This window comes from Physeter macrocephalus, chromosome 18 (genome assembly GCF_002837175.3).
Source record: "Physeter macrocephalus isolate SW-GA chromosome 18, ASM283717v5, whole genome shotgun sequence".
Classification (NCBI taxonomy): Eukaryota; Metazoa; Chordata; class Mammalia; order Artiodactyla; family Physeteridae; genus Physeter; species Physeter macrocephalus.
The window spans coordinates 36,726,085-36,752,084 of NC_041231.1; the positions used below are offsets into that span (position 1 = coordinate 36,726,085).

At 46.5% G+C, this 26,000-nt stretch overlaps 1 protein-coding gene across 1 annotated transcript in view; it reads left to right on the forward strand.

Moving 5' to 3' along the window:
• Positions 1-2,784: 2,784 nt before the first annotated feature.
• Positions 2,785-26,000, forward strand: part of ARHGEF3 (Rho guanine nucleotide exchange factor 3) — a 314,234-nt gene continuing 291,018 nt past the window's right edge. The window contains exon 1 of the mRNA XM_028478969.1: positions 2,785-2,848. The gene's annotated coding sequence lies outside the window, so the exon portion shown is untranslated. The remainder of the gene's footprint in view (positions 2,849-26,000) is intronic.

Sequence of the window (26,000 nt, forward strand, 5' to 3'; positions counted from 1 at the left end):
CGAGTGTTAAAGGTACCCAGTGGGCACTCGATGGCCCGTGTTGCTGGTTTCAGTGTCTCTCCACTGCTGTTGTCCTTGCCCTTGGTCGTGCCTTCTCAAGAGATTGCTTTCCCCCACTCTGCTGCCTGGTGCCTCGTCCCAGCCCCTCACCATGGCTTTCCTGCCTGTCATCAGTTATAGCTCATCACTCCCTCATCCATGTGGGGACCCCAGTAGACACCCCAGCTTTCCCAGTTGATGACTCAGTGAGGTGACAGCTCTGGTCCTATTCTACCCTCTCTTGCAGAGTTAGGGGAGATGGAGCTGAATTCAAGAATGGGCACTCATGAACTGTTTCAAGGAGAAAAGGTGGCTGGTCATCAGTGTCTTCTGGCCTCTCCACCAGTTTCCAAACTCCATGGATAGTGACCCACATTTCCTGCCTATTTCCTCTACACTCCCCACCAGAGGACTCCCTTTGGATGTATCATCTCTTCCTCCAACAGTCTCCTAACTTGAGTCCAAGAACCAAGTCCTCCCCACCCTCCCCCTTGCATGAGTGGGACTGGGGGATGGATGGTGCACTGCATATAAACCCTTGTGGGATTACATTGATTTGTTTCTAGTCTACATATCCTTGCAGATCTGTTCTAATTTCCAGAAACCCTGAATTGTAAAACAGGAAATAGAGGAGTTTGCCTCTAGTAATAATAAAAATGCATGTTGCCTTTGCTGTGTCCAGGAGACGTTCACCCACTACATCCATTCCTCACTCAGCGGCTGGTGCAAACCCACCACCTCTGCCTGAAACTTTCAATGGTAAAGATTTAGTGTCTCATCTTGGCCATCAAGGCCCCTCCAACCTTGTTCTCCCCCCACCTGCCCCTGTCCATGGACTTCCAGAAGTGTGCCCTGTGCTCTCCCACTTCTGGGCTTCCATGTCTCCTGTTCTCTCCAACGCAGATCCCACAGGAAGCCTCTCTATGCTCGAATCTGGGCCAGCACTTCCCTTGTGTGTCTCTCACCACATCCTGCTCCCTAACCTGCCCAGTGATGGGTCTGACTGTTCCCACATCAGCTGTGAGCTCCGTGGGGTCAGGGACTATGTCTATCTTGTACAGAGTCACTCCTGTTCTACAGTCTGGCATATCATGTGGCATGTAGCAGACGCTCAAATCATTAAATGGAGTCTAATGGAAATATAACTTTTATCTCTGACAAGGTTGCCTGGGTAGAATAGCAGGTGTTGACTTGTGGGTTGGAAGTGTCTGCCGAGCTCTGGGTTGCTGAGGGAGTGGACGCCCTTTATTATTATTTAATAAACGTGGCTGGCTGTAGTAAGGGATCTTCCATGGTGTGGAGAAGGGAGAATAACAAAAGGGTTTGGGAGATCTGGATATAGGTTTTGCCCTTGGAAGTGGGAGTAATGGGGAGAGTGGTGTGATCCTTGAACAGGAAAGGGATGGATCATGAGGCACTGGGTTTGGGATCAAGGTGTAGTGGAATGAAGTTGCAGCTGTTGGATCCGGCCCCAAAGGTGGGCTGTGGGCTAGGAAGAGGCCACCCAGCACTATGAGTGCCTGCAAGGGGAGACAGGGGTTGCAATGAAGAAAGTCTCACCTGTGCCAGAGCAAAGTCTGAACTCCTCGTGCTGGTCACAGGGGCCTGGGCTGGGAGACTTACATGCCAGCGGCTGCTGCCACGACAAGTCCCTCACAGGAAGCCCTTGACATCCTACCTCTTCCTGTGAGGTGGAATGAGGGGGTGGGGGTTAGAGCTCACCCCATGGAGAGAGTTGAGGAGGTCCACTCAGAGCCTGGTCCATTCACTTACTGGAGGGTATGCCTACCGAGAGCCTTAGCCCTTGAGCTGATGCTCTCTCCTCTTACCCGGGGGCCGGCTTCACTTTCACCTTTCTAAGCTTCAGTTCCTGAGAAGTGGGCCCATACAACCCCTACACCTCACAAGGCTGTTGTGAACGTTAAAGTAGATCAAGCAACTAAAATGCACACCCGGCACGTGAAAACAATTGATGAATTTTTTATTTTTATCATGACGGTTTATACTTTCATAAAAGCCCATAACTAGTGTGCAGGGCACTTTTTATTCCTGATTTTATGGGGTTCTGAGGACTGTAGGAGTTATCTGTTGAATGAAAGAATGAATGAATACAGAAAATACTTTTAGTATTTAGATTGCCACGTTTATTTCAGCACGGAAGACCCAGGCCCCAGCTGGCTGCTACCTTTTCAAGCTCAGCGTCTGCCCACAAGCTGGCGTTTCCTGAGAACCTGCTGGGCGCGCGGGGATTCGTCCTCAATCTCACCCCCACAGTCGAGGAAAGTGAGGTTTGGGCAGGACCCGACACGCCCAAGGTCAGCCTGGTAGGCGGAGCTGGGGCTCCTAGCGCAGGCTCCGGCTCGCCCGCCAGGGCAGCCCCTGGGGGGTGGCCACGGTCCCCTCCCGCTCGGATACCGGTCCCGCGAGGCACCCCGGGGGAAGCGGGAGCGGGAGGTTGGGCTGTGCACCCTTTCCCCGACCCGGTAAATGCTCTCCGAACTAGGTGTTGGGGGCTGTCCCGGGGGCCAGATCTCCCCTCCTCCCTTGCTAGCCTTCCCCGGGACGCCGGCAGGACACGGGGAGGGGACTGCTGAGCAGCGGCCTAGCCTGACTGCGTCCGGGTACCCCGCCACTGTGCTGGGGCGCCTGCTGGGGTCCCCGGCCCGCCTCCCGCCCACGTGGCCGGTTCGGCCTCTCCGCCCCCTGCCTCGCCCCGCCCCGGGGAACCGCCCCCGTAGCCTCCGCTGCCACCATCGCAGCTGCGGAGCGCTCTGCAGCCCCGCCGGTCGAGCCCGTGCTGGGCGCCGAGGTGAGTGTGGGCGGCTGGCCTGGAGCCCCGCTGCTCTGCTAGACCTTCCCCGTCTGGACACCTCTAGACACCCTGGAGCGGGACACTTTCCCCGGCTGGCTCCTCTCCACCTTCACCCACCATGCCGGAGCGGGACCCCACCCCCACCTCCAAGTCGTCCCCGCCCCATCCCTGTGCGCGCAGCGGGCGTTGTGCGCTCTCTGGCTCCGGGCACCCTGAGCGCTCAGGGGCGCACTGGGCGCGGCTTAGGTAGGCGGTGCCACCACCAGCCCGGAGCGGCTGCCGCTCGCGCCGGAGACCCTGACTTAGGTCCTCTGGCAACTCTTGGGCGAAAGTTCCCGAGGTGCCACCTGTCCTGGGGCGCAGCCCCTTTTCCTCGGGGTGGCTTCCCTTCGGGCGCTGCTGGTCGGGGCTGGGAGGGCTGCGGTCATTTCGCGGCTGGGAACCCGGCTTTGGGCGCGCGGGGCGGTGGCCGCGGTTTCTGGCCCACCCGAGCCGTAGTGCTCGCGGCTGCGTCTTTAAAACTGCGCGGCCGGAGGATCCCGAGATAGAGGCGGGGGAGGCGGACACCAAGGGGTTAATGTGAACTTCGGTCCCTCGTAGTCAGGACGGGTGAGTGTTTTCTGAATGTGGTAGTTTCTACCAGGTCGGGTTCCCTGGGGCTTTGCCGCCGGGAAGAGCCGTGCTTGCACTATCAGCGGCCTCATCATGGGCTTGAAAGTTTCTGAAACAGAGCGGCTTGTTCCTAGAGGGCTCTTGCTCCATTGAATGCCTGAAGCAGGCTTGCCTCCAGCACTGGGGGAGGATGCGAGAACTGCCAAACAGTAGTTGTCAGCTGTCGTGGATGAACGAGCAGAAACACTACGCAGGTGTTACCACTTTCTACCCTGGGGTGTGGAAGAGGAGTTTTGCTCTGTCTGCGTTTTAGCTCTGTAATCTTGGGCAAGTTATTTCACCTGTCCGTGTCTCAATTTCCCCACCTGTAAAGTGGAGATGATAATAGTACAAACCTTAAAGCGTTGTGTAAGATTAAAGTTTTAACGTAGTGCCTGGTACAAGGTAAGTTCTACCTTGGTTAGCTGTTCTTCTTGTTATTATTTTGGTTGACGTCTAATGGGGCATCCCAGTGAGGATGGGGTTCCCCAGTGAGGTAGGTGGGCAGGCTTTTGGCACTTCCCCTTCCCCTGTTAATGACCTGAATTATTTATACAGTAGCCGTGGTGTCCTCTTCAGCCTAGAAACACTTGGACTTTGTAGTAACACTTCTTATGGTTAACCGGCCTTGTGCAAAATGTATCTCAGAATGTGAGATTAGAGATGACCTTTCTCAAGGACACTCCTGGAAAATGGGGTCTTGGACCTTTTCTGGAGGCTCTGGGGTGTTATTGGATGTTTCCCTCGCTGGGGTGGAGTGGATAAGGTTTCACCAGAATTCCTTCAGGCCTTGGTCCCCCTGACAGGCTGACATTCTCTAATCTCTGAGAATGTGGGAGTTTATTTAGGGGTACGAGGGCCTGATCTTGTCTCCTCCCTTCCATTTACTTACCTCTAACAGATTGTCCCTTCCATCAGTGGAGTGTCTCTGGGCCACACCAGTTTAGTTTTTACTTCTGGCAGTGGTAACCACAGACAGGCATTCTGAACCTGCGGCTCTTCTGAAATACACGTGGGATGCTTGGAGCACAGGTGTACATTTTTCCAGAGGGTTCTTTTTTCATCATATTCTGCAAAAGGCCCGCACCCCACAAATATGGGCCCTGAACTGCTGGTGGGAAGATGCAAGTTCTTCCTCCCTATACAGGGCAGGCCCAAGTTTATATGGAGTCGAGATGTCAACATTACCTCTGCCCCTGTAGGTGGAGGTGCACACATGTTCCTTTGTGCCCTTGCTCAGAGCACATCTTCCAGTGGAAAATTCAGGTCTGCCTTGACTTGAGAAAATCTGATAAAGAAGTCATTTGGGGAAAGAAGGCAGGCGGTGGGGGTAGGGACTGTTGGCCTATGGTGGGACCTTTAGGATGGGATGCAGTTCATGAGAATTTGAACTCACTGTGTCAGGAGACTTCTCAGGGCCTTTGCACGTGCTCTTCCCTCTGCTGTGCACACTGTTCCACCACTTCTTCTCATGTCTGGCACTTTCTTGCCCTATAGCTCAGATGTCTCCTCTGTAGAGAAGGTTCCCCTGACCACTCAGTCCAAAGCAGCCCTGCAGTTTCTGTCACATTCCCCCATTGTATTTTACTCACGGTGCTTACCTGAAATGGTCTTACTCATGTATCTGTTTATGGGTTTATTGTCTTCACCCAGAAGAATGTAGAATCCAAGAGGGTAGATGTGTTGCCCTGGTCACTGCTCAGCTCTGACCCCTAGCAACAGTAGGTGCTCAATAGATGTCCCTGAGTGACAGAACGAATGAGTATCCGCTGAGAGAAGCAAGGTGAGTCTGGAGAGGTTTAAGAGTAGTGAAATGCAAAGGAACTGGCCATTAGCCAGGAACGCCGGGCTACAGTGACCTTTGAGGTCACATAGTTTAACCTGCAGTTTAAACCACCTCCACAACACCTCTTCCTAGTTATTGCTTAACCTGGGCTTGAATCCACCAGTGACAGGGAACTCGTTGCCCCCAGAGAGAGCCCATTCTTGTGGAGGAAAGATGTGGTGTGCAGAGAACCAGATATAGTCCCCGTACCCCCTCTTATGAGGATGAGATGTGGCCTCCAGGCTTCTGCATGCTACTGCTCCAGTTTTTCTGGTCTACATTGCATCCTGATCCTTTCATCCATCACCATCCATCCCAGAAAGCTGCCTGTACTTCTCTGCCATCAAAGGTTCCTGAGCCCCTGACCAGAACTCAGTGTGCTACTGAGTCGTATGTCATCTGAGGGGGCCTGAGGCAAAGAGGCATCAAAGAAAACTGCAGTAGTTTAGAAACTTTCAAGGCCAAGATCTGTATTGTTCAGGCTCCTGTAACTCATTGGGCAGCAGGGGTGGGTGGCAATGGGGTGTGGAGCTCTGTTTCTTTCACTCTTTTGTTCTTTTCCTGGATTTTTTTCAATTCATTTCTTAATCGGTTTATTAATTGTGGCCCTAGATATATTTAAAAAAAATTAATCCTTGGTGGACTTCCCAGTAGTCCAAACTAGGATCCCACATGCCACAAGGTGCAGCCAAAAAAAAAAAAAAATTATTCATCCTTGGACCCATTATCTTCATGGTTTGTATAAATATTGCCTGATTCATATCACCTCATATATACAAGTTGAAACTTGAGTGAAAACGAAATGTTTTTATATATGATTTTAACTTATTGAGTCAGTTCTGCATGGGAGGTCACCAGTTGGGGAGTGGAGCCAGGTCCACTGTGGGGAGGTTTGGTGGCAAGCTTTGCTTTTCTCATGTGCCTTAGCCACTTAGCTCAGCTCATTTACTTCACGTATTCAAGAACCACTTATGGAGGGAGGGCTCTGGCCTGGCCACACAGCAGTCAAGGAAACCAGCAGCGTTCCTCCCTTTAGGAGTTCACATCCCAGTGATGGAGATGGACAATAGACAGCTAGACCTATAATATCATGTCAGGGAGTGTGATCAGTGTGATGAAGGAGATGAAGCTGGGTAAGAGGATCCAGAGTGGCCGGGGTGGAGGCAGGGGTGGTTTAGTTAGGGAAGGTCTCTCTGAGGAAGCAGCATATGAGCAGAAATCCAGTTGAAAGAGGGAGCAGCCATGTGGGTCCCTTGAGGAAGACCATTCTGTGCATATGGAACCCAAGGTTGTGGTCAAGCCCCTGGTGTGGCCAGTCAGCTCTTGAGCCCTGGGCATGGTCTGTCTCCCTGGTGAAGGGAGAGGGGAAGTGAGCAGTGTGGGCAGAAGCTCCCCCACCTTCTCCCCAAATCCTAGCAGGTGACTGGAGTAAGAGCTCAGCATTGTGTGCTCTCCTGGTTGACCAGAAAGCTTGTGCCTTCCTTTCTAGAGGGTGGGACCTGGAGTGATGATGTTCCTGAAACTGCTGCCTTGACAACTGAGCATGAGCCTAGGGGGCTTGATGCAAGATTCTCATTGGTTATAGCAGTGTGTGTGTGTGTGTGTGTGTGTGTGTGTGTGTGTGTGTGTGTTTGTGTGTTGGAATATACTGTGGAAAAGGAACTGACATAGCAGCCTTCAGTAAATGACAGTTGATCTGAATGGCTGTGCCTTGGGCTGCTGAGCTCAGCACCAATATCTTCATATTATCTCTGCAGCTGTCCTGTGGCACGGACCCTCTTAGTGAACCCATTTTTCGGAACCCATTTTTCACACCCAATTGTGGTGTGGAGTGATGAATAACTTGCCAACTGTTTGTTTTCTTGGGCCTTTTGTCAGTTGTATCGGGAGAGATGAAGGTGAGGAGGATCTTCCCTGAAGATTTATTCAGTGATTTAAAGAAAGATGGGTGTTTTATTTATTTTTAATTAATTAATTAATTATTTTTTGGCTACATTGGGTCTTTGTTGCTGCACGCGGGCCTTCTCTAGTTGCGGTGAGCGGGGGATACTCTTCGTTGCGGTGTGCAGGCTTCTCATTGTGGTGGCTTCTCTTGTTGCAGAGCACAGGCTCTAGGCACGTGGGCTTCAGTTATCGGGAGAGATGAAGGTGAGGAGGATCTTCCCTGAAGATTTATTCAGTGATTTAAAGAAAGATGGGTGTTTTATTTATTTTTAATTAATTAATTAATTATTTTTTGACTACATTGGGTCTTTGTTGCTGCACGCGGGCCTTCTGTAGTTGCGGTGAGCGGGGGATACTCTTCGTTGCGGTGTGCAGGCTTCTCATTGTGGTGGCTTCTCATTGCAGAGCACAGGCTCTAGGCACGTGGGCTTCAGTAGTTGTGGCTCACAGGCTCAGTAGTTGTGGCTCGTGGGCTCTAGAGTGCAGGCTCAGTAGTTGCGGCGCACGGGCTTAGTTGCTCTGCGGCACCAGACCAGGGATCGAACCTGTGTCCCCCGCATTGGCAGGCGGATTCTTAGGTGCTGTGCCACCAGGGAAGTCCCAAGATGGGTGTTTTAAATATCTTAGATAGGCCTCTCTTTTGTGCACATCCCTGTGGAATGTCAGCTCTGGGAGGCAAAGGCTGCTCCTAGCCAAATGCTCAGTCCCTGGCTCAGTGAGGGTTTGTTGCGATGGTAGGTGGATGCCCCAGGGTTTCTGGTGGCCATGGAACAACAAGGCTGGAGGAGGTCATTGCCTTCATTTTCCAGGTGTCTCTTGACTTTTCCAAGGTGGACCAAAAGTCAGGGCAGACCTAGACATGGGGCCCAAGTCAAAACCAGAATGCTCCAGAAAGAGAGGCTGGGGCCTGTGGCCAGAGTTGGAGGATAGAGGAGGCAGCTTGGTGTCTTGCCTGGCTCAGCCAGCTAAAGACCAAGCTAGTTATTTAACAATTCAACTTGGTTCCTTGTCCCAACACCTCACCTCCACTTCCAGCCAGCATATGGTAAATTTATGGATCTGGATTTGCTGTTCCTGCCAATAGAACCCCAAGTCCTGAATTCATCTCCAGTTCTGAGCTCAGTAATATTTCCTGGAAGCTGAAGCAGCACACTGACCGGCTTTGAGGCAAATAGAAATTGTAGAGATGGCATTTGGGGTCCTGTGTTCCAGTCTACACTCCAGCATGTTCAGTGGAGTGACCCTGGACAAGGTGCCTAACCTCTCCAAGCCTGTTTGCTCATCTGTAAAGGGGGGTGGTGCTTGCCTGTACCTCACAGGTCTGCTCTGAGGATGAAATGAGAAGATATTTGCAAAGTGCTTACCCCCGTCACAGCCTGCATGCGGGAGGGGCTGGCCAGGGTCGTCATCTCATCTGGTGACTAAGGATTGACCCAGGTCACTCTATCACTGCTTTGTGCTCCTAATAGGAGAGGTGTGCTCAGACACACTGGAAGTTCTTCATTCAGATTTGGGGGTTTCACTGGCGTGGGTGTTATTCTTTTTGGAGATGATCTTGTTAGGAGCCAAATCTGGATAATGGAGCTGGGGGTCAGTTTATGGTGAGACAGAGGCCAGGTTGAACCACTGCTGAGATCTCTTGCCCAGCGACAGCGAGATCTCTTGCCCAACCACAGCCCCCCATCCTCTCCCAGCAGTCTCCCCAGCCTACAGTGGCCACCCCATGTCCCCATGGCCCTCCGTCCCTGAGGGGCATATGACACCTTGGAACTTGGCTGCCTCAACTCACCGTTCCTACTCATCTTTACCACACCACATCCCAAGTCACCCTCTGGCTCCCGTAACAGAGCTGAACCTGACATCCCCCAAATACCCCAGAAGCTTTTCCACTTTCAAATCTTTGCTCCTGCTGTTCCCACTACTTGGAGGAATTGCCAAATGTTTTCCATAGTAGCTGTACCATTCTGCAATCCCACCAGTGGTATATGAGGGTTCCAGTTACTCCACATCCTCAGCAGCACTTGTCACTGTCCATCTTTTTAGTTATTGCCATTCTAGTGCATGTGAATTGGTATCTCATTGTGGTTTTGGTTTTCATTTCCCTAATGGTTAGTGGTGTTAAATATCTTTTTTTAATTTTATTTTTTAGAGCAGTTTGGGTTTATAATAAAACTGAGAGGAAGGTACAGAGATTTCTCCTATACTCCCTGCTCACACATGTGCATAGCCTCCACCATTATCAACAGCACTCACCAGAATGGTACATCTGTCACCAAGGATGAACCTGCGGCACATCATAATCATCTAAATTCTGTAGTTTACCTAATGGCTCACTCTTGGTATTCTACTCTCAGTGGGTTTGGATAAATGTACAATGACATGTATCCTTCATTATAATATCATACAGAGTATTTCACTACCCTGAAAATTCTCTGTGCTCTACCTGTGCATACCTTCCTCCACCCTCCACCATAACCACTGATCTTTTTATTGTATCCACAGTTTTGCCTTTTCCAGAATGTCATGTAGTTAGAATCATACAGTGTGTAGCCTTCTCATTTTGGTTTCTTTCGCTTAGTAATATGCAATTAAGGTTCCCCATGTCTTTTCATGGCTTGATAACACATTTTTTAGCACTGAATGATATTCCATTGTCTGGGTACATCACAGTTTATTTTTCCATTCACCTACTGAATGCCATCTTGGTTGCTTCCAAGTTTTGAAAATTATGAATAAAGCTGCTATAAACATCTATGTGCAGGTTTTTTTTTGAGATATACATTTTAAAGTAATAACTAGAATTATGACTTATAACATTATACCAGAACAAGATTTTTAGGAATTTCATGTAATGTCTGAAACATTTATATTAACATATTTCCATACAAATAACCCAAAGAAAGTTTAGTATTAGTTTTGTTTTGTTTTTTATACAGCAGGTTCTTATTAGTCATCCATTTTATACACATCAGTGTATACATGTCAATCCCAATCCCCCAATTCATCCCCCCACCCCCCCACCGCTATCCCCCCTGTATCCATACGTTTGTTCTCTACATCCGTGTCTCAACTTCTGCCCTGCAGAAGTTTTGTGTGGACGTAAGTTTTCAGCTCTTTTGGGTAAATACCAGGGAGTGTGATTGTTGGATCATATGGTAAGAGAGTGCTTAGTTTTTTAAGAAACCACCAAACTGTCTTCCAAAGTGGCTGTACCATTTTCCATTCCTACCAGCAGTGTATGGGAGTGCCTGTTGCTCCACATGCTTGTCAGCATTTGGTGTTGTCAGTATTTTGTATTTTGGCCATTGTCATAGGTGTTTAGTGGTATCCTCATTGTTGTTTTAATTTGTGTTTCCCTGTTGTCATATGATGATATGGAGCATCTTTTCATCCATGGCTCACGGGCCCAGCCGCTCTGTGGCATGTGGGATCTTCCCAGACCGGGGCACGAACCCGCGTCCCCTGCATCAGCAGGCAGACTCTCAACCACTGCGCCACCAGGGAAGCCCTCTGGGCCGTTTTTGATTCAGTTTGTTTGTTTCTTGTTGAGTTTTAGGAGTTCTTTGTATATTTTGTGTAACAGTCCTTTTTCACATGTGTCTTTCACAAATGCTTTCTCCCACTCTGTGACTTATCTTCTATTTCTCTTTGCGGTACGCGGCCCTCTCACTATTGTTGCCTCTCCCGTTGCGGAGCACAGGCTCCAGACGTGCAGGCTCAGCGGCCATGGCTCACGGGCCCAGCCGCTCTGTGGCATGTGGGATCTTCCCAGACCGGGGCACGAACCCGCGTCCCCTGCATCAGCAGGCAGACTCTCAACCACTGCGCCACCAGGGAAGCCCTCTGGGCCGTTTTTGATTCAGTTTGTTTGTTTCTTTTTGAGTTTTAGGAGTTCTTTGTATATTTTGTGTAACAGTCCTTTATCACATGTGTCTTTCACAAATGCTTTCTCCCACTCTGTGACTTATCTTCTATTTCTCTTGCTATTATCTATTGCAAAGCAGACATTTTTAATTTTGTGAAGTCCAGGTTATCAATTATTTCTTTCATGGATTGTGTTTTTGGTGTTGGATCTAAAAAGGCATCACCATTACAAGGTATTCTAGGTTTTCTGCTATGTTATCTTCTAGGTGTTTTAGACTTTTGCATTTTACATTTAGGTCTGTGATTCATTTTGAGTTAATTTTTGTGAAGGGTGTAAGGTCTATGTTTAGTGTTTTTTTTTTTTTTTTTTTTGTATGTGGATGTGCTGTTGTTTCAACACCATTTGTTGAAAAGATGATCTTTGTTCCATTGCATTGCTTTTGCTCCTTTGTCAGAGATCAGTTGACTATTTATGAGGGTCTATTTCTGGGCTCTCTATTCTGTTCCATTGATTTATTTGTTTATTCTTTTGCCAGTACTGCACTGTTTTGATCACTGTAGCTTTATAGTAAATCTTGATGTCGGGTAGCCTCAGTCCTCCAACTTTGTTCTCCTTCAATATTGTGTTGATTGAATATCTTTTAATATGCTTATCAGCCATTTGTGTATCTTCTTTGGAGAAATGTCTATTCAGATCTTTTGCCTATTTAAAAAACTGGGTTGTGTTTTTACTATTGAGTTGTAAGGGTTCTTTATATATTCTAGATTCAGTCCCATATCAGATACATGATTTTTCAACATTTTCTCCCATTCTGTGGGTTGTCTTTTCACTTTCTGGATGGTGTCCTTTGAAGCCCAAGGTTTTAATTTTGATGAAGCCAGTTTATCTATTTTTCTGGTATTGCTTGTGCTTTTGGTGTCATATCTAAGAAATCTTTGCCTAATCCAATATCATAAAGATTTATGCCTAAGTTTTCTTCTAAGAATTTTATAGTTTTAGCTCTTACATTTAGGTCTTTGATACATAATTTTTAGGTGTGGTGTGAGGTAGACCGGTACAGCTTCATTCTTTTGCATGCGGATAGCCTGTTGACCCTGCACAATTTGTTGAAAAGACGATTCTTCCCATTGAATTCTCTTGACATCCTTGTCAAAAATCAGTAGGCCATAAATATGTTTATTTCTGCATTCTCATTTCTATTCCATTGATCTGTATGTCTGTCCTTGTGCTAGTACCATTGTCGGTACTATCTTGATTACTATACCCTTGTAGTACGTTTTGAAATCGAGAAATATGAATCTTTCCACTTTGTCCTTTTCCATGATTGTTTTGGCTATTTTGGGTCCCCATATGAATTTTAGGATCAACTTGTCAATTTCTGCAAAAAAGGCAGCTAAGAATTTGACGGGGGTTGTATTGAGTCTGTAGGTCAGTGGGAGGTTTTACCATCTCAATGATATTAAGTCCAGTCCTGAAATACTTTTACTGGGTGCATCACTCACTCAGCTCCCCCAGTCATCGTTTCCTGAAGAGACACTCAGAGGCCCATCCTTCAAGCTGTACAGACAAAAATCCAGGAACATCAGCATCTCTTTTCTTTGTTGAAAATAGTGACACAATATAGTGTAGTGTTTAATCTAAGGCTGAAGACCTTGGATAAAATATTTAATGCCTGAATTTGTGGAATGGAAGTGCATCTGGCACTGACCGAGCATATGGCAGACCTGGCTTCCCTTTACTCTGAGGGCATGATGGAGGTTACTGAAGATCCTCCCATATTCCCCTGCCTCCATGCCTTGAGAAGTGTGGTGAGAACTAGGGACCCCCACAGCCCTGGAGGTACCAGGGAGTGGTGGAGGGCATTGGAGTGAGGCTGCGTTTTAATTTGTTTTTTCTGTTGGGCAAAGAGGTAGGATTTCATTTAAGGGGAGAGTTTTGATGCTAAAGCAATTTTTGTCTCTCCCCCATTATAGTTTGAAGAATGGAATAAAAATAAGAAAGGAATACTATCACACATTAAAAGATTAGTTTACACCCCTACATGCACTTATGTGTTCCAGATGTAATGCTTTGGCACAAGTCCAAGATTGTATTCTCATGGAAGAAGAAATAAAAAGCAAAGCACCTACATGTGCATCAATAGGAACCTGGTTTTCTGAATTTAAGGAACAACCTGGGAACTCCATTGGAAACTGCACATCCACTCACACCTCAGCTTACTCTCAGCTGGGATGAGGAGGTCCATTTTAAACAAAACAGTGCTAATGCATGTGTGTGTGTTGAGGGGGATGGAGTTACCACTGTTGTTTCAAAAAAATTTGGGCTGAGTTTTTAGTTCATTTCTGGAGGGGGAAAAACTTATATGCAATAGAATTATTTTGAGATCTTCAAAATCTAAATGCCTTTGGTTTCACAGATTCCCTTTCCCTAAGCTGTTAGAATAGTTCATAGGGATTTCATTTCCATTCTTCATTGAGGGGTGTGTGTGCATGCGTGTGCACCTGGAAAGTTAGGGGAAAAACACAGTGATAAAACCCAACCCCAAAACAAGGAAGCATGTTATAGAGCTGAGTGAGGTTCCAGTCTCAGAAGGTGCAGCTTAGCTGACCTTGTGTAACCTCTCTCTATGACACATCTCCCAGGGGGGTGGAAAAACTGTTTCTCTCCAGCATGGCTTTAATTTTACAAAAGCCCTGTGCAGTCTTGCAGAGTCAAGTGGTTTTCTTAACAAATTGCTCATATTTCATGTGTTCTGGGCTGGGCAGGGGCTCACTAATCCTTGGCCAGCATTGTGAGTCAGAAAATATTTAAATGACCGCCTGAGTCCTTCGAGGAGAGAGAGTTAACTTAGGGAGCTGGAGTGACTCTAAAACAGCACTGCAGGAAACAGTGTTTAGGATTGATACCAGTATTAGCAGCTCTCTTTTATTATACTAGTAAAGAATGTTATATTGCCTTTTAGAGTGAGAGAATAATGAGGATGCTACCAAATTTTATTGAGTACTTATTATATGGTGGAGTCTGGCTTTTCACACTTTTTTTTTTTTTTTTTTTTTTCGGTAGGCGGGCCTCTCACTGTTGTGGCCTCTCCCGTTGCGGAGCACAGGCTCCGGACGCGCAGGCTCAGTGGCCATGGCTCACGGGCCCAGCCGCTCCTCGGCATGTGGGATCTTCCCGGACCGGGGCACGAACCCGTATGCCCTGCATTGGCAGGCGGACTTTCAACCGTTGCGCCACCAGGGAAGCCCCTTCACACTTGTTTTTGATGTGACCCATTGTAAGAAATAAATCTAGACAGTAACCTGGTGTGTGTGTGTGTGTGTGTGTGTGTGTGTTTGCGTGCACACATATCTAAAAGAAGTTTGGTGAGACACTACTTATGTATGTATGTCTAGTGTCCTATGTATGTCTAGTGTCCTCTGATAATTCTTTTCAGCATTAATGAATTTATGCTTTTTAAAAAAATGATGGTTGTGAGACCCACTAAATTTATTTCAGTAATGGGTCAAAAACCTACTATTTGAAAAACACTGTGCTAGACAATTTACTATGTGTTTTATTTATTTTTTATTTTTTATAAATTTATTTTATTTATTTTATTTTTGGCTGCATTGGGTCTTCATTGCTGCGTGCTGGCTTCCTCTAGTTGCAGTGAGCGGGGTCTACTCTTCATTGCAGTGTGTGGGCTTCTCATTGTGGTGGCTTCTCTTGTTGCGGAGCACGGGCTCTAGGCTCTCGGGCTCAGTAGTTGTGGCGCACGGGCTTAATTGCTCCGCGGCATGTGGGATCTTCCCCGACCAGGGCTCATACCGTGTCCCTGCATTGGCAGGCGGATTCTTAACCACTGCGCCACCAGGGAAGCCCCTACTATGTGTTTTGTATGTACTATCTCATTTAGTTCTCACAGCAAACTCATGGAGGGGATATTATTATCCCCATTTTATTTATGGGGAAACTGAGGCACAGAGAGGTAACTTGCCCAGGGTCACGCTGTGAATAAGTAGTGGAGCTGGGCTTGAACCCAGAAACTGGGTACTGTTAGAAGTTCAAAGGAATAGGGTATAACTTAATATCCTAATGAGTTAAACATAGTACATATAAAACACATCCATAGGGCTTCCCTGGTGGCGCAGTGATTGAGAGTCCACCTGCCGATGCAGGGGATACGGGTTCGTGCCCCGGTCCGGGAAGATCCCACATGCCGCGGAGCGGCTGGGCCCGTGAGCCATGGCCGCTGAGCCTGCGCGTCCGGAGCCTGTGCCCACATCCATATATATATATATATATATATATCTCACACATACAAAGGGAGTGTGAGCAAGAGTGAGAGCAAGAGAGGGAGAGAGAGCGATATTTATTTTGAATAATTGGTGATTCTTCTATGTGATTGCAGAGGCTTGGCAAGTTAAAAATCTGCAGAGTAGGCTGGCAAGCTGGAGACTCAGGGAAGAGTTGCAGTTTGAGTCCCAGGGCCACCTACTGGCAGAATTCCTTCCTGCTAGTGGAGGTCAGTCTTTGTTCTGTTAAGGCCTTCGACTGATTGGATGAGGCCCACCCACATTATGAAGAGCAATTTGTTTTACTCAAAGTCTATGATTTAAATGTTAATGTCATCTAAAAAAAATTCCTGTATCTTCACAGAAACATCTTGAATAATGTTTGACCAAATATCTGGGCCTTAGAGTCTAGCTGAGTTGATGTTTAAAATTAAGTATGACAGGGGATAAGATACTGTTTGAAGTTGTTCAGAAGAAATGAATAAGGCAGTGGGAAGCAGGAGTGTGGTACTGTTACAAATGGGAGAACATTTCAGAAAGAACTCCCTCTCCCATGACTAATTGCAAAATAAGGCCATCCCTGGCTCCTGTGCAATTAGAGAGGGACAGCATGGGTTGGCAGATGAGTTGGGGGTGGGGGCAGCTCAGATTTTCTTGCTTTGAGTTGAATGGATTTTTCTTACATTTCACTTTTAGATCAGAGACCTGAGAATTCATGGCCCTAAGTAAACAGGGCCATTTATTTGCAGCTACTGGGTGCTTGTTCAGTAGATTTATCTGAATTGCTGTATATGCTAATGTGACATTTGTGTCTCAGCCTAAACTTGAGAGACTTTGCTCCCCTCTCCTGGGCCACAAGCTACCACACAGCTGTGGTGACCTCTGGGTCACTGGCCACAGGAACTGTTGGTATTTGGGGCTGTCTGGGTGGGAATTCAGGCTGTATGTGTGAACATGGTACCCAGACAACATTAAATTTATTATAGTTTTAATTTTATCATTTTTTAGATTGAGATATTATTCACATAGCCATAAAATCAACCCTTTTAAAGTATACAGTGTAGTAGTAGCTTTTACTATATTCACAGGTTGTGCAGCCGTTACAACTATCCAATTCCAGAATATTTTCATCACCCCAAAGTATAGCTTTTTATTTTGAAAGTAATTTAAACATTCAAGAACACTGTCCACTGGCTCTGTCCCATCAGCATACAAACATGCTGTTGTTTTTCCCAACTTAAGAAAAAAACCCACCCCACTTCTTCCTCCAGTTACACCCCCATTTCTTTTCAGTTTACAGCAGCACTTTTTGAAAGAATTGTCTGGACTTACTGATTCCAATTCTTTGCCTCCCATGCTCTCTCACTTAAAAACAAAATTGTGATAAAGTACATATAACATAAAGCTTATCATCCCAACCATTTTGAAGTGTCCAATTCAGTAGTGTTAAGTATATTCACATTGTCGTGCAACAATCTCCTCAACTTTTTCATCTTGCAGAATTGAAACTCTATATCCATTAAATGACAATTCTCCATTTCTCCCTCTTCCCAGACCCTGGTAACCACCATTCTATTTTCCATCTCTATGAATTCACTACTCTAGATGCCTCATGTAAATAGAGTCAATATTTGTATTGTATGTATTTACAAGACAGTATTTGTCTTTTTTGGTGACTGGCTTACTTCATTTAGTATAGTGTCTTCAGTGTACATCCATGTTGTAGCATCTGTCAGAATTTCCTTCCTTTTTAAAGGCTGAATAATATTCCAGTCTATGTAGAGATCACATTTTGATTATGCATTCTTCTGTTGCAGGGGCACTTGGGTTGCTTCCACTTTTGGCTCTTATGAATAATGCCACTTTTATCCCAATTCTCTTTTGAGCGCATTATTCCTTATGAATATCTCTCGCCCAGGTCTGCAGTGACTGCCATGTTCCTCATCCCAGTGGCCCATCTGCGGCCCCATCCTCTTTGGCTACCAGCAGTGTTTGACCTAGTTGGTCATTTTCTCTTTCTTGAAGCTCTTTCTTTACCGGGCTTCCAGGACACTGGTTCTCTTCCCACATCTCAGTTAAGGGCAACTCCATTCTTCTGATTGCTCAGACCCAAAGCCTGGGGTGTGGTCTTTGACTCTTATATCTCTCATCTCCACACCCATCAGAAAATCCCACTGTGTGTACTGTCAGTACCTAGAATGCAGCCACTGCTTACCACCCTTGTTGCTACCACCCTTGCCCAAGCCCCTTTCCCCTCTCACCTGAATGACTGTGGCGATCTCTTTGCTGGTCTCCCAGCTTCTGCCCTTACCTCCTTCCAGCTTGTTCTCAATTCAAAGCTGGAGGGATCCTTCTAAAGTGGTGGGCAGATTACCACCCATTTTGCTCAAAACCCTCAAAAGGTTACAGCAAAAGCTAAAGTCCATACAGTAGCCTACAAGACCCCCACGATCTGGCCGAATTTCCTTTCTTGACTCCTCTTTTGGTTTGCTCTTCCCCTGTCCACCCCACTCCAGCCACATCAGCCTCAATTCTCTCCTCTACTTGGACACCTCAGGGTCTTTGCACTCACTCTTCCCCCTGCCTGGAATATTTTCCTCCTGACTTAGGTGTAACTTGGTCCCTTACTTCCTTCACCTTTACTCAGATATCACCTTCTCTGGCCATCATATCTAAACTGTCACTACTACCCCCAGCGCTCCTCTCTGCCTTTCTAGACTTATTTTTTCTCTTTACTCCTATCACAATCCAGTATAGGGTATGTTTTGCTGATTCATCTTATCCGTTTTCTGCCTCCCCCACTAGAATGTAAATTCTATGAGGGCCGGGGTTTTTCTTCTATTCTCTTCCCTGCCATATGCCCAGCACTTCTCCTGGCACCAAGTAGACACTCAGTAAATTGGTTCCATTATTGGAACCAATAAATGAAAGTTTGGAAAATAGAGATTAAAAGCCATTTATGATTCTTTCATTATGATACAATTCTTGCTGTATTTTTTTCTTACATGTGAATTGTTACAATATAAGTATATGTGTGTCGCAACAGTGAGAGGACCGCGTACCACATAAAAAAAAAAAAAAAAAAAAAGAGTGGGCAAAAAAGCCATTTATGATTCTTTCATTATGATACAATTCTTGCTGTATTTTTTTCTTACATGTGAATTGTTACAATATAAGTATATGTGTGTGTGTGTCCCATTTTTTCCCACCAGACATTCATTCCTCCCTAAGATTTTTTTTTTAAGTTGCTACATAATCTTCATGATTACTTGCTAAACAGCAAGTAATGTTTCACTGAGTGGATGTAGCAATTTTATTTAACCTTGTTGTTTTGTTTAGTACTGTTGGACAGCTTCCAATCTGTTGCTATTGGAGATTACACCACAGTGTCTGTTGGGCATTTGCCCTGCCTCCCTCCCTCTCCTCTGAAGGAGTCCTCTTTCTCCTGAGCCTGGGTGGGGACTGGGGCCCAAACTGGGCCCGTCATGGTTCCCCAGCCACCTGGCTATGGTGATTGGTTCAGGGCTGCCTATAGCCCCAGCCAGAACAGGCCATGGGCTTCCCTCAGGTCACCCTTGCTCAAAAGTGTCAGAGAAGGTACTCAGAGGCATCAGAGCAGTAAGGAAGGCCCCAGAGTACAGAGTGGTGACAGGATGAGGAGGGGGCTGGGCACATCATCTGTGGATCCAGTCACTGGACTGAGCTGTTCCAGTATCCTTCCAACAAATTCCCCGTTTCACTGATCTAGATGGAGTTGGATCTCTCACTGCAAGGAGTGAGTCTAGATTAATCCAACCCAGTGGAGCACCCACCACCCCCTCCTATCCTCCCCCCACATTTCCTTATTTTTAGTTCTTTAGTCCAGAGCAAGGGAAGATGTTACAGACCTAAGTAAGGCCTTGTTCAGGGCAGAAAATGCATGTCGGCAGAGCAGCTCGATTTTTTTTTGTCACAACTGGAGAGACAGTGTGAAAGCATCATCTGCCTGGATTCAGGTGCTGGCACTGCCATCTGGTAGGGGTAACCTCACTTTCTTTGTCTGTAAAATGGGAATGAAAATAATCACACCCTACCTCGGAATTGTTTTGAGGGCTAAATGAGTTAATACACAAAAAGTCTTTAGAATGGTGTGTAACAGAGTGAGAGAATGCTCACTGAGCATTAGCTGTGGCAGCTGCTGGGTTATGATGCCCAACTCTTATAAGGGCAAGAGGGGTTAAACATAGAACTACCATATGATCTAGCAATTCCACTCCTGTGTGTATACCCAAAAGACCTGAAAGCAGGGACTCGAACAGATACTTGCACACCCATATTCATACCAGTGTTATTCACAATAGCTAAAAAGTGGAAACAACCCAAGTGTCCATTGGCGGATGGATGGGTAGACAAAATATGGTACATACCTACAATGGCATGTTACTCAGCCATAGAAAGGAAGGACATTCTGACACATGCCACAACATGGATGTACCTTGAAAACGTTATGCTAAGTGAAACTAGACACAAAAGGACAAATATTGTATGATTCCACTTATATTAGGTACCTAGAATAGGCAAATTCATATAGACAGAAAGTAGAATAGAGGTTACCAGGGGCCAGAGGGAGGGGAGGAAGGGGAGTTATTGTTTAATGAGTATGGAGCTTCTGTTTGGGATGATGAAAAAGTTTTGAGATGGATAGTGGTGATAGTTTTACAGCATTGTGAATGTACTTAGTGTCACTGAATTGTACACTTAAAAATGGTAAATTTCATGTTGTGCATATTTTTCCACACACAAAGAAAAGGTGTAAGGGGAGCTAGAGGGTGTGAATGGGTGTGAACCCTATGGTGGGTCTCCTGGACTTTTTCTTTACAGGTTGAAGTTAAATTGAAGTGGAGCAAAACACAGTGAAAAAAAAAAAAAAAAAAAAACACAAAACAGGCACAGACCCAAAAAGAAGTGGTGGTGGTGGCAGTGGGGTAGACTACCCAGGAGCCCACAGAATCCCTCTAAAGGTGAAAAATGATAGACAAGGAGAGTGTCCAAATGGGTGTTCTTAGTGATTGTGAGCAGGTCAGTCCGGTCCCCGGGTCAGATGGGCCCAGCCCAGGACTGGAGCCCATGTGAGTCACAGCTCACCCCCCAGCAAACAAAGGGACGTGGCAAGGAGGAACTTGGCTGTGACTCAGAGGCCACGGCCGCTGTGAGCTTCTTCCAGGCGCCCGCCCCCTCCTATTCCCTGATCAGCTTCCCCTTGTTGGGGTGGAGGCATGTATACCCACTTCTGTGCAGGCCATTGGGAAAGCTCCCCAGCGGAGCCTAAAAGTTGTCCAGAGTTCTTTTGCAGCTCCTTTTTGGAAACACAATAATAGCAGCTACATTGATTGAGCACTTGGTGTGCTCAGGGCTCTGCACATTCAATCTCCTTCAAGCCTTAGTCTCAGCCTATCAGCTAGTCTTATCAGTCTCATTTTATAGAAGAGAAAATGGGCTTATAGGGGTGAAGCGACTTGCCTGAGGCCACACAGGCTGCAAATGGCAGAGATTCAGGAGGCTGGACTTGTAACCATGCTGACACATAAACACACACACACACACTCGTGGAAGATTAGACTCCAAAATGTGACCTATCTCTAAGTCTTAGGTTTAAAGATAACTTTAACATTTTTTCTTTGTGCTTATGAAAAAAGTTGGAAAATACAGATAATAAGTATATTTTACAACAAAAAATCATTAAATATGGTTGCATTTTAGCATTTCAGGTCATTTTTATTGGTATCTTTGGGATCCTAAAGAGTGGATGACATTAAACAAACCCACTGAGTACTGAGTGCCACTCACTGTTCAGGGCACTGGGAGAATCACAGTCATGACAGTTCTGTCCAATGTTTATAAAACTGATGGGGGCTTCCCTGGTGGTGCAGGGCTTCCCTGGTGGCGCAGTGGTTGAGGGTCCGCCTGCCGATGCAGGGGACGTGGGTTCGTGCCCTGGTTCAGGGCTGCCTATAGCCCCAGCCAGAACAGGCCATGGGCTTCCCTCAGGTCACCCTTGCTCAAAAGTGTCAGAGAAGGTACTCAGAGGCATCAGAGCAGTAAGGAAGGCCCCAGAGTACAGAGTGGTGACAGGATGAGGAGGGGGCTGGGCACATCATCTGTGGATCCAGTCACTGGACTGAGCTGTTCCAGTATCCTTCCAACAAATTCCCCGTTTCACTGATCTAGATGGAGTTGGATCTCTCACTGCAAGGAGTGAGTCTAGATTAATCCAACCCAGTGGAGCACCCACCACCCCCTCCTATCCTCCCCCCACATTTCCTTATTTTTAGTTCTTTAGTCCAGAGCAAGGGAAGATGTTACAGACCTAAGTAAGGCCTTGTTCAGGGCAGAAAATGCATGTCGGCAGAGCAGCTCGATTTTTTTTTGTCACAACTGGAGAGACAGTGTGAAAGCATCATCTGCCTGGATTCAGGTGCTGGCACTGCCATCTGGTAGGGGTAACCTCACTTTCTTTGTCTGTAAAATGGGAATGAAAATAATCACACCCTACCTCGGAATTGTTTTGAGGGCTAAATGAGTTAATACACAAAAAGTCTTTAGAATGGTGTGTAACAGAGTGAGAGAATGCTCACTGAGCATTAGCTGTGGCAGCCGCTGGGTTATGATGCCCAACTCTTATAAGGGCAAGAGGGGTTAAACATAGAACTACCGTATGATCTAGCAATTCCACTCCTGTGTGTATACCCAGAAGAACTGAAAGCAGGGACTCAAACAGATACTTGCACACCCATATTCATACCAGTGTTATTCACAATAGCTAAAAAGTGGAAAGCATTGTGAATGTACTTAGTGTCACTGAATTGTACACTTAAAAATGGTAAATTTCATGTTGTGCATATTTTTCCACACACAAAGAAAAGGTGTAAGGGGAGCTAGAGGGTGTGAATGGGTGTGAACCCTATGGTGGGTCTCCTGGACTTTTTCTTTACAGGTTGAAGTTAAATTGAAGTGGAGCAAAACACAGTGAAAAAAAAAAAAAAAAAAACACAAAACAGGCACAGACCCAAAAAGAAGTGGTGGTGGTGGCAGTGGGGTAGACTACCCAGGAGCCCACAGAATCCCTCTAAAGGTGAAAAATGATAGACAAGGAGAGTGTCCAAATGGGTGTTCTTAGTGATTGTGAGCAGGTCAGTCCGGTCCCCGGGTCAGATGGGCCCAGCCCAGGACTGGAGCCCATGTGAGTCACAGCTCACCCCCCAGCAAACAAAGGGACGTGGCAAGGAGGAACTTGGCTGTGACTCAGAGGCCACGGCCGCTGTGAGCTTCTTCCAGGCGCCCGCCCCCTCCTATTCCCTGATCAGCTTCCCCTTGTTGGGGTGGAGGCATGTATACCCACTTCTGTGCAGGCCATTGGGAAAGCTCCCCAGCGGAGCCTAAAAGTTGTCCAGAGTTCTTTTGCAGCTCCTTTTTGGAAACACAATAATAGCAGCTACATTGATTGAGCACTTGGTGTGCTCAGGGCTCTGCACATTCAATCTCCTTCAAGCCTTAGTCTCAGCCTATCAGCTAGTCTTATCAGTCTCATTTTATAGAAGAGAAAATGGGCTTATAGGGGTGAAGCGACTTGCCTGAGGCCACACAGGCTGCAAATGGCAGAGATTCAGGAGGCTGGACTTGTAACCATGCTGACACATAAACACACACACACACACTCGTGGAAGATTAGACTCCAAAATGTGACCTATCTCTAAGTCTTAGGTTTAAAGATAACTTTAACATTTTTTCTTTGTGCTTATGAAAAAAGTTGGAAAATACAGATAATAAGTATATTTTACAACAAAAAATCATTAAATATGGTTGCATTTTAGCATTTCAGGTCATTTTTATTGGTATCTTTGGGATCCTAAAGAGTGGATGACATTAAACAAACCCACTGAGTACTGAGTGCCACTCACTGTTCAGGGCACTGGGAGAATCACAGTCATGACAGTTCTGTCCAATGTTTATAAAACTGATGGGGGCTTCCCTGGTGGCGCAGGGCTTCCCTGGTGGCGCAGTGGTTGAGGGTCCGCCTGCCGATGCAGGGGACGTGGGTTCGTGCCCCGGTCCGGGAGTCAGGTCATTTTTATTGGTATCTTTGGGATCCTAAAGAGTGGATGACATTAAACAAACCCACTGAGTACTGAGTGCCACTCACTGTTCAGGGCACTGGGAGAATCGCAGTCATGACAGTTCTGTCCAATGTTTATAAAACTGATGGGGGCTTCCCTGGTGGTGCAGGGCTTCCCTGGTGGCGCAGTGGTTGAGGGTCCGCCTGCCGATGCAGGGGACGTGGGTTCGTGCCCTGGTCCGGGAGGATCCCACATGCTGCGGAGCGGCTGGGCCTGTGAGCCATGGCCGCTGAGCCTGCGCGTCTGGAGCCTGTGCTCCGCAACGGGAGAGGCCGCAGCAGTGAGAGGCCCACGTAACGCAAAAAAAAAAAACCTGATGGCATTGCAAAAGGACCAGACTCATTTGGAACAAGTTACCATAAATATTACAATAAATAAAATAGGTGTAATATAGTTTGCCCCTGAAAGGAGCAAGCTGTAATACTCGTTTCTAAGGCGTTATTTTTCTGTGTGTAAAAGGCCACATGTCTTGTTTTATGGAAAGAAACTTGCTCTTTCAGGTTTTGTATTAGAAAGAGATTGTAGGAAATATATAACCTTTCCCTGCTTATGGTCAATTCTTAATGAATGTGGCAATGATAAGGACAGGACCAAAAAAGTTAAAGCCCGATCAATATGGGGGGAAAGGAAATTCATCTTAGCCAATAGGTTAAATCTCATCTCCTGAAATTTTATGAGTTAATCTGGTGGCAAACTGACTCATTTAACTGGCCCGTCCTCAACTTTTTCCTGTCTTTCTAGTATCAACAGAAAAATAAGTAAGAGTAAAATTAAGCGCCTGTTTTTTTGTCCATTACAGTAAGAGGCATTCATTCATGCATTCATTCAACAAGTACATATTGAGTGATGTGATGGCTGGGGTTTACTTCACTGGGAGGGGTATGGAAGAAAAAAGATTAGGAAGAAGTTGACCATTGAAGTCATATGGTGGGCACACTCTTTCTACTTTTGTATGTGTTTGAACTTTTACATTCAGAAAACTTAATATAGGCTTCCCTGGTGGCACAGTGGTTGAGAGTCCGCCTGCTGATGCAGGGGTCATGGGTTCGTGCCCCAGTCTGGGAAGATCCCACATGCCGCGGAGCGGCAGTCGTATGGTGGGCACACTCTTTCTACTTTTGTATGTGTTTGAACTTCTACATTCAAAAAACTTAATATAGGCTTCCCTGGTGGCGCAGTGGTTGAGGGTCCGCCTGCCGATGCAGGGGTGCTGGGGAGGCCTTGGTGGTCAAGACAGGCTCAGATTCTGACCTTCTGGAGTCAACAGACAGACTTGTTCAGGAAACATATATTAAGCAAATAGTCACATGAATGTAAGTAAAATTACAGCTGTGGTAAGTGCTGAGAAATCACGAGCTGAGATGCAAAAGTCTACAGTGTAGACCCCATTCCACCCAGGATTGGAGGAGGAACTAAGACCTCAGCTTGAGGTAGCATGAAGAGGGTAGGTGTTTGTGTGTGTGTGTGTGTGTGTGTGTGTGTGTGTGTGTGTACAGGCGTGCACTCAATCGTGTACTTGCGTGCAAGCACAGTCAAGGGTGAGAGGCTATGGTTCTTTGCCTGCCCGAACCATGAGGTGACAGAAGGATTTCAGAGTAGACCAGCTAACTGAATGCCCTTCATCCTCTTAGAGAGCTTTTGTGGTGCATGTTCAACATGTTCAAGAAGATAACTGAGGCAGAGCATAACCTCCACTGGATTTCGATTCTGCTTAGGGAAAAAAATCCAAACTTTTTCTTACCTTCCGCTACATACCCTACCGCTCCCTGTCATGCCTTCTAGCAAGATCCCAGTCCCTGTTCTTTCTCAGTCTTTGTATATGCCATTCCTCCTGTCTAGAATGCTCTTACCCCTGCTCTTTTCAGGGCCAGCTCCTTTCCATATATAGGTCTTGGCTCAAATGTTGCAAGGGAGGCCTTCTCTTAGCACTTCTCCCTGTTTACTTTCTCTTCCCCCATTTTTTCTTAGTCTCTTCCACAGGCTGTGAGCATGGTGACAACAGGGGCTACGTCTGGTCATATCTTGAGGCCACCCTAATACCCAGCCCGTAGATGCAGACAGTGGGCACTCAGCAGATCTGACAGCCAGGTGCTATCTTACATTGTCCCTGTGCATATTCCTACTTAACCATTTTGCATTTTAAAAGGATTTTGACCTATGTACAATTGTCAGAATGGACTTTTGGGAAGTTGTGGAAGCTTCATATGAGGTGAGAGTACTTTGTACATGGTTTGTGTCCAGAAAGTCTCTCAAACAGTAGGGACATGTACGTCTGAATTCTGTTGGGCTGCAGGAGATGAGGCGGAGTTAGATGCTTCTGCAGGATCCAGGTAAAGGACAGGGGTGTCTGGGAAGTTGCATCTTCCTCTGGGAGTGACAAAAGAAGGGAGGTCCTTCTTGTGTGTCTGGTTTGTGGTCACAGCTGACAGAATGT